This window comes from Megascapheus bottae, unplaced genomic scaffold (assembly GCF_031878675.1).
Source record: "Megascapheus bottae isolate mThoBot1 unplaced genomic scaffold, mThoBot2.hap1 HAP1_SCAFFOLD_47, whole genome shotgun sequence".
Taxonomy (NCBI): domain Eukaryota; kingdom Metazoa; phylum Chordata; class Mammalia; order Rodentia; family Geomyidae; genus Megascapheus; species Megascapheus bottae.
This window is the reverse complement of record NW_028327641.1, coordinates 1,316,256-1,328,569: the sequence shown is the minus strand read 5'-3', so window position 1 is coordinate 1,328,569 and position 12,314 is coordinate 1,316,256.

Sequence of the window (12,314 nt, the reverse complement as noted above, 5' to 3'; positions counted from 1 at the left end):
GCTTCTGCAATCTTCGCTTCTGCATCTTGTGAAATACCCCTTTCCCTCAGCGTAGACAAGAAAAACAGATCCATCCCATGGTCCACTGTGCAGCCCCTGGTTGGGCTAAGAGCTAGTCGTGCAGCAACACATAAGTTTTATTCTAATACTTTCCAAACTTTGTACTCAAATATGCTACCTACTTACCAACTTAGGTCAGTTATCCTTATGCTATGCCTTTTCTTCATCACTAGAATATCCTTACACTCCTACGTTAATCCTCTTGTACCTCCCCTGACCAGTCTCATTCTTTTTTTCTATCTGTGGACCTCTGCTCGTCTTTCAACCCTTATACTGCACGGATCTACACTTGTTGGCTGTTGAGCAATATATTATATGTAGGTGGTTAATTATTCTCTAGGCTCAGAGGGACTTAAAGACAATACAGATTGGATTGAGAGGCTTATTGTTTTGGGTATAAATCGCTTATCAGTGGTTGTATTAGACTGGTCTGTAAGTGCACAAAAAGAAAGAGTGATAATACCCATCAAAACTTGTGAACATCTAGTGTCTGCCAGCTACAGAGGTCTAGGTTGGTTATATCTGAAAAACTATAATCGTATTTAGTAGTAATCTTGCTCCCATTTTCAAATGGGCAGAACAAGAAACTCAAGAAAAATGTCAAATCAAGAAACAACATCCCCCACCCAATGTAAACAGACAATGGAACAGTCACTGGCAAACCTAGAGGAGAGTTTTCCAAGTGCTACACGAATGCAATTGATAAACATCATTAATGGAAAATGTGAAAATATAAAGAAAGAGATAATGGAGGAAGCCATAGCTGAACAAGAGGAAAGCATAAACAAAGTGATAAGTGAAAAATAAGAAGCCATAAAGGAGGCCATAATAAAGGCCTCACAAATCATCTGCCTTCCTTTACGCCAACAGTGAGAGGAAGGAGGCAATAATCAGGAAAGAAACTCCTTTCACAATAGCCTCAAGAAAATAAAGTACCTAGGAATTAGCTTAACTAAGAATATAAAGGACCGTTTAGATGAAAACTTTAAAACCGGGGGAAGGAAGATGGCGCCGAGACAATAGGGACGCTGCTCAGCTTTCTCTGACAAAAAGAGAGAACCAGGAGTCCCACGCGCCAACTTTCTAAAGAAATCCACGACAACAAACTCAAAAAGCAATGGAGAAGGACTCAAACTGGAAAAGAAATCCAGATAAAGCTCACATCCAACTTTCTGAAAGAATTCTGAACGGGAGGACCCCTCCCTCTCCTCTCGCCCAAAGCCGTGGAAAGTCGCACCAGACCAAGCTGCGAAAAGCGGCTTGAGCTGGCACCGGCTCAACGCGGGTAAAGCGGGGGCGGGCACGGGCTCTAATCCACGAAAAGCGGCGGCAGTGGAGGGAACCAGGCTGGGAACCCAAGGGCTGCAGAAACCAGCACAGAACCGGGCCAGCGAATGGCGGATGCAGCCGAACCCAGACGCGGAACCAGACCACAAGCAGCAGGACCCAGACGCGGAACCAGACAGCAAGCATCGGGACCCAGATGCAGAACACAGGCAGCGGCGAAGACCCTAGGGGAGTGAAAGACTCCCCACCACCGTGGAACACCCGCAGACGGATGCAGAGGCGTGAGTAATACAGCGCATCCCCAAACACATCGGGAAAGCAGAGCGGGTGCCAAGCAATAGAACTTAACTCAGACCCCAACACCCCGCCCTGAGAAAGATTGGCGGGACCAGGGGGGCAAGGAATTTAGAATCCTGTCCCTCCCTTCAACAGCCCCCTCCCTCAGGCCATTGACTGGAGATTGACAGGCGGGCTACCCATAAGACCCAGCACCCCATCAAGGGAGGCGGGGCAGTCCCAACTCACACCTGCCCAATGGGCTCAACCCCCAACCCTCTGACTGGAGACTGACAAGCGGGCGGACCCTAAGACTCAGCACCCCACCAGAGGAGGAGGAGCTGTCCCAGCCCCCACCCGCCCACCAGGCTCCTCACCCAGGCCACTGGATCTGGAGAGCAGAGGGCTTTGAGACCCTGCCTTACAAAAGTGGGTAGGGGGTGCGGGTAAATAGGAGCCAGCATCTGCCCCCCCTCAATTCTCGAGCGGGGCATCCTCCAGCTGGAAACCCTGAGCAAGACACCATCCAGGGCCGCCCCCACAGTCACAGACTCTGACAAAGCAGTGGAAACACAGCAGGGATCTGAAGGGCAGACCAGCATCCAAGCTCCCCTTCTGAGAACCAAAAAGGCAAGGCTCCGCCCTTGGAGCCCACGCCCCCAGCTGGGCCACCCCCTGGGAACAGGGGGGCCTCCTGCTGGTCCTGCTGAGAGGTCCTGAAACTCTCAATCCCCAGACCCTTGGCTTGGGGCGGCCCCTAGAAGCAGCACAGGAAAACATCCGCCAACCCAGCTCAGAGAGAAGCTCGCAGATCCATCCCAAGGTCCACAGTGAGGCCACTAGTTGGGCTAAGAGCTAGTCGCGCAGCAACACATAAGTTTTATTCTAATACTTTCCAAATACTCTACCTACTTACCCCCTGACCTCTCTCATTCTATTTTTCTATCTCTGGACCTCTGCTCCTCTTTCAACCCTTATACTGCATGGATCTACACTTGATGGCTGTTGAGCAACATTGTATATCTAGGTGTTTAATTATTCTCTAGGCTCAGAGGGACTTAAAGACAATAGAGATTGGATTGAGAGGCTTATTGTTTTGAATATAAATTGCTTATCAGTGAAAAATTAGACTAGTCGGTAACTGCACGAAAAGAAAGAGTGATAACACCAATCAAATCTCATGAACATCTAGAGTCTGCCAGCTACAGAGGTCTAGGTTGGTTATATCTGAAAAACTATAATCGTATTTAGTAGTAATCTTGCTCCCATTTTCAAATGGGCAGAACAAGAAACTCAAGAAAAATGTCAAATCAAGAAACAACATCCCCCACCCAATGTAAACAGACAATGGAACAGTCACTGGCAAACCTAGAGGAGAGTCTTCGAAGTGCTACACAAATGCAATTGATAAACATCATTAATGAAAAATGTGAAAATATAAAGAAAGAGATAATGGAGGAAGCCATAGCTGAACAAGAGGAAAGCATAAACAAGGTGATAAGTGAAAAAGAAGGAGCCATAAAGGAAGCCATAATAAAGGCTTTTCAAAGAAAGATGGATGAATTCATAGAATCCACAAATAAAAAGGTGACCGAACTTCAGCAAATGTCCAAAGAAAATAAAGCTAGTGAAATAACCACTCAAAAGGAAATCAAGGAGATAAAGAAATCCATACATGATTTAAACAAGAGATGCAAGGCATCAAAAATGAGCAATTAGAAGCAAGGGAGATTAAAAATAAAGGAGATAGCTTTGATAGCAGGTTAGACAATGCAGAGGAGAGAATTTCCGGGGCTGAAGATAATTTAGGTATTATAGAGAAAGAACAGAAAATGAGTCAATCCAAATCTAGGAAATATGAGAGAGCGCTTCAGGAGGTCCAAGATACAATAAGGAAGCCTAATTTAAGGCTAGTTGGTATTGAGGAGGGCGTGGAGAAAGAGGTCAATGGTATTGGAAATATACTTCAGGGAATCATCTCAGAGAATTTCCCAAATATCCAGAAGCGCAGGCCCATCCAGATACGAGAAGCTTTTAGAACCCCAAACAGACCTGACCAGAAAAGAACATCTCTCCGCCACATTGTAATACGAACTGGATCAGTAGAAACCAAAAAATGGATCCTAAAGGCAGCTAGGTAAAAGGGATCAGTAACCTATAAAGGCAAACCAATCAGAATAACCCCAGATTTCTCAGCGGAGACCAAGCAAGCACGAAGTGACTGGAAGCATATATGTCATGCCCTTAAATCAAATAACTACCAACCAAGAATACTGTAGCCAGCTAAGGTCTCATTCATAACCGAGGGAACAATAAAAACATTCCATTCCAGGGAAAAGCTGCAACAATATGTCAAAACAAACCAACACTACAGAGAATTCTCAAAGATGCTCTATATATAGAAAACCAAAATAAATGCAATATAGGGAAAGAAATGGCACCTAAACAGCATACCATCTAAGAACCACAAGAACTGTCAAGACACAGGCCCTACTAAAAGCTTTTAAAAATGGTAGGAACTAATACATATCTCTCAATCCTAACTCCCCATATCAATGGACTTAACTCTCCAATTAAACGGCATAGGCTGTCTAGTTGGATCAAAAAGCAAGAGCCATCGTTCTGCTGTCTTCAAGAGACACATCTTACCCAAAAACAATCATCTTTTGAAAGTGAGAGGTTGGAATAAACTCTATCAAGCTAACTGCCCCCATAAACAGGCTGGAGTTGCCATCCTCATATCAGATACAATAGACTTCAAACTAAAATTAGTAAGAAAAGACAAAGAAGGTTACTACATACTACTAACGGGATCTTTCCTCCAGGAAGACATAACTATCCTAAATATTTACACACCCAATCCCGGAGCTCCAAACTTCATCAAGCAAACTTTACTTACACTGAAACCATACATAGATCGAAATACAGTGATTGTTGGTGAGTTTAACACACCACTCTCAGCTATGCACAGATCAAAAAGGCAAAGACTCAACAGAGAAACCTTAGAACTGAACAACTATATACACCAACTAGATCTAACAGACATCTGCAGAATATTCCACCCAGTAACAACACAATATACGTTTTTCTCAGCAGCACATGGAACATTTTCCAAAATAGACCACATCTTAGGCCATAAAACAAACCTGGACAGATTCAGAAACACTGAAATTATTCCATGCACACTCTCAGACCATAAAGGCATCAAATTGGAACTGAACACACATCTCCACCAACGAAAACCCTGTAACTCATGGAGACTGAACAACACATTGTTGAATCAAAAACAATGGGTAATCGAATAGATCAGAACAGATACCCAACTGTTTATGAAATTTAACAATAAGGAGCACACAAATATCAACTCCTTAGGGACACAACAAAGGCAGTACACAGAGGAAAATTTATAGTGCTGAGTGTCTACAACAGCAAGTTGGAAAAATGGCAAACCAACTAGTTAATGTCTCACTTTAACCTCCTGGAAAAAGAGCAACAAACCAACCCTAAACCCATTAGGAGAAAGCAAATTATTAAAATCAAAGCAGAATTAAATGATTTGGAATAAAAAAATACCTATAGAAAGAATCAACAAAACAAGGAGATGGTTCTTTGAAAGAATTAACAAAATTGACAAGCCCTTAGCAAATCTTACCAAAAAAAGAAGAGAGCATATCGAAATAAACAAAATCACAGATGAAAATGGTAATATCACGACAGAAATTACCAAGATCCAGAATATCATGAGGGAATACTTCTCAAAACTTTACGCCAACAAATTTGAGAATCTAGAAGAAATGGATGAATTCCTAGATAATATTAACATACCCACACTGAACCAAGAAGAGCTAACCCAACTCAACAGGCCTATTTCAAGCTCTGAAATAGAAATGGAAATTAGACAACTTCCACTTAAAAAGAGCCAAGGGCCAGATGGATTCACAGCTGAATTCTCTAAGGTCTTCAAAGCAGAGCTCACACCAATACTCCTCAAGCTCTTCAACGAAATTGAAAATGAAGGTTGTTTACCAAACGCATTCTGTGAAGCCAGTATATCCCTCATCCACAAACCAGACAGAGATTCATCAAAGAAAGAGAACTATAGACCCATTTCTTTGATGAACATCGATGCAAAACTTCTCAACAAAATACTGGCCAACCGTCTACAACAACTCATCAAAAAATTATACACTATGATCAAACTGGATTCATCACAGGGAGGCAAAGCTGGTTCAACATACACAAATCAATTAATACAATTCAACATATCAACAGGAACAAGGACAAAAATCACATGATTGTCTCAATAGATGCGGAAAAGGCATTTGACAAGATCCAAAACCCCTTTATGTTAAAAGATGTGGAGAAACTAGGAATCCATGGAACATTTCTCAATGTAATAAAGGCTGTGTATGAGAAACCCACTGCTAGTATTATACTTAATGGTGAAAATACAAAGCCATTCCCTCTAAAATCAGGAACGGGACAAGGATGCCCAGTCTCTCCACTCCTTTCTAACATATTACTAAATTTCCTAGGCAGTGCAATAAGGCAAGAAGCAAGCATAAAGGGGATCCTAGTAGGGAAAGAGGAAATAAAACTATCCCTCTTTGCAGATGACATGATTCTGTATTTACAGAATCCTATAGACTCTACTCCCAAGCTCCTTGAGCTGATTCAAAGCTTTGGAAGCATAGCAGGCCATAAAATCAACCCTCACAAATCAATTGCCTTCCTTTACTCCAACAGTGAGAGGAACGAGGCAATAATCAGGAAAGAAACTCCTTTCACAATAGCCTCAAAGAAAATAAAGTACCTAAGAATTAGCTTAACTAAGAATGTAAAGGACCATTTAGATGAAAACTTTAAAACCCTAAAAAAAAAGGAAATTAAAGCAGAACAAAGGAAATGGAAAAACCTCCCATGCTCCTGGATTGGAAGAATCAACATTGTGAAAATGACAATCTTGCCAAGGGCTATCTACAAATTCAATGCAATACCCATCAACATCCCAATGTCATTCATTAAAGAAATAGAAGAGGCAATTCAAAATTTCACATGGAATAATAAAAGACCCCGTAAGCAAAAACACTTCTTAGCAGAAAGAACAGCGCTGGAGGAATTTCAATTCCAAACTTTAGACTCTATTACAGAGCAATAATTCTCAAAACAGCTTGGTACTGGCACAAGAACAGGGCTGAAGTCCAATGGAATAGAACTGCGCACCCAGATATTAAACCACAGACCTATGGTCACCTAATCTTTGACAAGGGAGCCCAAAAAATAGAATGGAAGAAAGACAGCCTCTTCAACAAGTTGTGCTGGCAGAACTGGTTAAGCACCTTCAGAAAACTAAAGTTGGATCCTTCTTTGTCACCTTGCACTAGAATTAACTCCAAATGGATCAAAGATCTGGAGGTAAAACTGACACACTGAAAAGTTTACAGGAAGGATTAGGAGATACACTAGGCCTCCTTGGCACAGGTCGAAACTTTCTTAATAAGGACCAAGAATCACAACAAATCAGAGAAAGGCTGGATAAGTGGGACTGCATTAAACTGCAGAGCTTTTGTATGGCAACGGATATAGCTAGTAAACTAATCAGGAAGCCTACAGAGTGGGAGAAGATCTTCACCAACCAAACAAGGGACAAAGGCCTCATATCTAAAATATATCAGCAACTCAAAAAATTGAATCACTTCAAAACTAACCTCCAGAGTAACACCCATCACAGTAAAAAATGGGCCAAATTCTTAAAGAGAGTCTGCGCTGAAGAAGAAACAAAAATGGCCTATAGACACATGAAGAAATGCTCCACATCTCTGGTCATAAAAGAAATGCAAATCAAAAGAACTCTAAGATTCCACCTCACTCCAGTTAGAATGGCCAGGATCAGGAAAACGAATGACAACAGATGCTGGAGGGGATGTGGCCAGGAGGGATCACTACTACACTGTTGGTGGGAGTGCAAACTCGTTCAACCACTATGGAAAGCAGTGTGGCAGTGCCTCAAAATGCTAAACATAGAACTCCCCTATGACCCAGCAATTCCACTACTTGGCATATACCCAACAATCCAGAAACAAGGGCATACTAAACCCACTAGCACAACAATGTTCATTGCAGCGCTATTCACCATAGCAAAGATATGGAACCAACCCACATGTCCCTCAGTTGATGAGTGGATCAACAAGTTGTGGTATTTGTACACAATGGAATTCTATCCTGCTGTCAGAAAGAATGACATCGCCCCATTTGTTAGGAAACGGAAAGTCTTAGAACAATTCATATTAAGTGAAGTAAGCCAGACTCAAAGGAACTTAGGCTCAGTGGTTTCCCTCATTCGTCATAATCAGTAGAAACCTTGGGCTCTACTTGCAGAGATTTGCAATAGAGCAAAAGGCCATATATAAGGCCATGTAATGTGAAGCTAATTGAAAGGACCTCCAGGATATTGAAACAAAAGCCACATAATGAATGATTGTTGTCCTTAATGTACTATGTTGTCTCTCATCTCCTTTGCTGTCCCTTGGTTATCCCATATTGGTATAGTATCTCACTTTGTTATCTGATATATTGAATTTATTTGTATTTGGATATTTGAAATTTGATAGGGAAGGGGGGAAAACCAAGACGAGTGGGGGGTGTGGGGTTGGAGGGAAATGGGTACCAAGACATATGAAAGGTTATCAATGTATGTGAATTAATGCACCTTCTATCTGGCAAATATCGTGTAACCCTTTCACTAATTACAATAAAAAAATGAAAAAAAAAGTTGTAGTGTGTGGGGAGGATGATGGGGTCAAATACATTTCTTCTTAGAAATTTACCTCATCTGGTTGCCCTGGATTTTCCTGGCCTTCTTCTTAGAGAAAGGCCTGTTATACTGGATTTGTGGCTTGGCAAAGATGTAGCTTGTACATCTTCGAGTAAGACATCCACAACTTCCATGCCTGAGACTCGAGTTTCCAGACCTTTGGCAACAGCACAGCAACACCTTTCTTCCTCCTGAGCCACAGGCCAAGTGAGCTGGCTTGAGCTGGTTGTTAGTTACAGTGGCTTGGTTACCAGGGTTCCATATTCTGTTCCATTGTGAGGGAGGCAGGGTCACCTTTCAGGGCCCAATGACCAAAGATCCTTGCTCACAGAAGACCTCACCAAAGACATACTGGAGGCTGAATCTCTCCTCCAATCTCACAATATACATGTGGATGTAGTAAACAGCACACCTTATTTGTCCATTCCCAATGTCTTCCACTACGCCCCACTAGGCCCAACTACCAGACTGGTCTCAGGCTCAAGGAGCCTTTCTTAGGTAAGATCCAAACTTAAGGGTCAATATTGCCCTCATCCTTTACAAAACATTTGCTTCACAGTGCCTTCTCTGCCTGCATTTTGCCCCTTGTCGAATTTTTTTTTGTTTTTGCTAGTCTTGGGAGTTGACCTCAGAGTGTGAACATTGTTCTTGGGCTTTCTTTAGGCTTTAGCTGTCCCACCGAGCCACAGCACCACTTGCAGCGTTTCTATGTATGTGGTAATGAGGAATCAAACCTGAGTCTTTTTGCGTGGTAGCCAAGGACTCTACCACTAGGTCAAACACACAGGGCATCTTGCACATATTTTTGACGTCAATCTACTAGGATATTATTAGGTTTCTGTATCCTAATCAATTTTTTCCTGATGATTAGCTTTGCTGTCATGTGTAAAAAATAAAAGAGGGAAAAACACAGAAGAATTAGTGAAATTTTAAAAAAGCATTACACACATAGATAAGTGTTCATTCTTTGTAGGAGAAAGGATATTTTGATATGATGATGATGACTTTATAATTTCTATGTCAGGGTTGAGAGTTTGGCATAGTGGTAGAGTGCTTGCCTAGCATCCATGAAGATCTGGGTTTGATTGCTCAGTATCCCATAGATAGAAAATCTAGATGTGGCACTGTGGCTCAAGTGGCAGAGGGCTAGACTTGAGAAAACCCGAGGACAGTGCTCAGGCCCTGAATTCAAGCCCCAAGACTGGCAGAAAGATAAAAGAAAATAAAAATGCTTTTTACGAGCTAATTCACTCACAGCATTTGCTTCTGAAATCTTCACTTCTGCATCTTGTGAAATACCCCTTTCCCTCAACGTACACAAGAAAAACAGATCCATCCCATGGTCCACTGTGAGGCCACTGGTTGGGCTAAGAGCTAGTCGTGCAGCAACACATAAGTTTTATTCTAATACTTTCAAACTTTGTACTCAAATATGCTACCTACTTACCAACTTAGGTCAGTTATCCTTATGCTATAACTTTTCTTCATGACTACAATATTCTTACAAACCTACGTTAAAGCTGTTGTACCTCCCGTGACCTCTCTCATTCTTTTTTTCTATCTCTGGACCTCTGCTCATCTTTCAACCCTTATACTGCACGGATCTACACTTGAGGGCTGTTGAGTAATATTGTATATGTAGGTGGTTAATTATTCTCTAGGCTCAGAGGGACTTAAAGACAATAGAGATTGGATTGAGGGGCTTATTGTTTTGGGTATAAATCCCTTATCAGTGGTTGTATTAGACTGGTCTGTAAGTGCACAAAAAGAAAGAGTGATAATACCAATCAAAACTTGTGAACATCTAGTGTCTGCCAGCTACAGAGGTCTAGGTTGCTTATATCTGAAAAACTATAATCATATTTAGTAGTTACTTTGCTACCATTTTCAAATGGGCACAACAAGAAACTCAAGAAAAATGTCAAATCAAGAAACAACATCCCCCACCCAATGTAAACAGACAATGGAACAGTCACTGGCAAACCTAGAGGAGTCTTCCAAGTGCTACACAAATGTAACTGATAAACATCATTAATGGAAAATGTGAAAATATAAAGAAAGAGATCATGGAGGAAGCCATAGCTGAACAAGAGGAAAGCATAAACAAGGTGATAAGTGAAAAAGAAGAAGCCATAACAGACGCCATAATAAAGGTTTTTCAAAGAAAGATGGATGACTTCATAGAATCCACAAATAAAAACGTGACCAAACTCCAGCAAATGTCCAAAGAAAATAAAGCTAGTGAAATAACCACTCAAAAGGAAATCAAGGAGATAAAGAAATCCATACATGATCTAAAACAAGAGATGCAAGGCATCAAAAATGAGCAATTAGAAGCAAGGGAGATGAAAAATAAAGTAGATAGCTTTTATAGCAGGTTAAACAATGCACAGGAGAGAATTTCCGGGGCTGAAGATAATTTAGTTATTATAGAGAAAGAACAGAAAATGAGTCCATCCAAATCTAGGAAAGATGAAAGAGCGCTTCAGGAGGTCCAAGATGCAATTAGGAAGCCTAATTTAAGGCTAGTTGGTATTGAGGAGGGCGTGAAGAAACAGGCCAATGGTATTGGAAATATACTTCAGGGAATCATCTCAGAGAATTTCCCAAATATCCAGAAGGGCAGACCCATCCAGATACGAGAAGCTTTTAGAACCCCAAACAGACCTGACCAGAAAAGAACATCCCACCGCCACATTGTGATCCGAACTGGATCAATAGAAATGAAAGGAAAGATCCTAAAGGCAGCCAGGGAAAAGGGATCAGTAACCTATAAAGGCAAACCAATCAGAATAACCCCAGATTTCTCAGCAAAGACCATGCAAGCGCGAAGTGACTGGAAGCATATATGTCATGCCCTTAAATCAAATAACTACCAACCAAGAATACTGTAGCCAGCTAAGCTCTCATTCATAACTGAGGGAAGAATAAAAACATTCCATTCCAGGGAAAAGCTGCAACAATATGTCGAAACAAAACCAACACTACAGAGAATTCTCAAAGATGCTCTATACATAGAAAACCAAAATAAATGCAATATAGGGAAAGAAATGGCACCTAAACAGCATACCATTTAAGGACCACAAGAACTGTCAAGACACAGGCCCTACTAAAAGCTTTTAAAAATCGTAGGAACTAATAAATATCTCTCAATCCTAACTCTCAATATCAATGGACTTAACTCTCCAATTAAACGGCATAGGCTGTCTAGTTGGATCAAAAAGCAAGAGCCATCGTTCTGCTGTCTTCAAGAGACCCATCTTACCCCAAAACAATCATCTTTTGAAAGTGAGAGGTTGGAATAAACTCTATCAAGCTAACTGCCCCCATAAACAGGCTGGAGTTGCCATCCTCATATCAGATACAATAGACTTCAAACTAAAATTAGTAACAAAAGACAAAGAAGGTTACTACATACTACTAAAGGGATCTTTCCTCCAGGAAGACATAACTATCCTAAATATTTATACACCCTTTTGAAAATTCTGAAAAGATTGAAGATTCTGCCAGTGCAAGTTAGATTCCGGCATTGATATTAAATAATGTAATGAGTAGGGATTTATATTTGAAATATCACTGTTGACAAAATCTAACACACATTTGCTTTTGATATCCCAAGAAGTTCAGTACAAGCTAACATGTGTGGCATATATCGACTGGGAGAAATGATTCAGAATATGTGACTCATTTGAACAGGAGTCAGTGAAAAGATACAGAAGCAGGATACCCATATTGCGATAATTTGTATCTTTTGCATATTTTGTGTTTGTTATTAATTCCATTTGTAGTGTACATTTCTAGGTAAAAACTTTTCAAATGTTTCCAAACAATTTGTTATTTCAACAGCAAAAAAAGACATTTTTATACCTGATAAAAT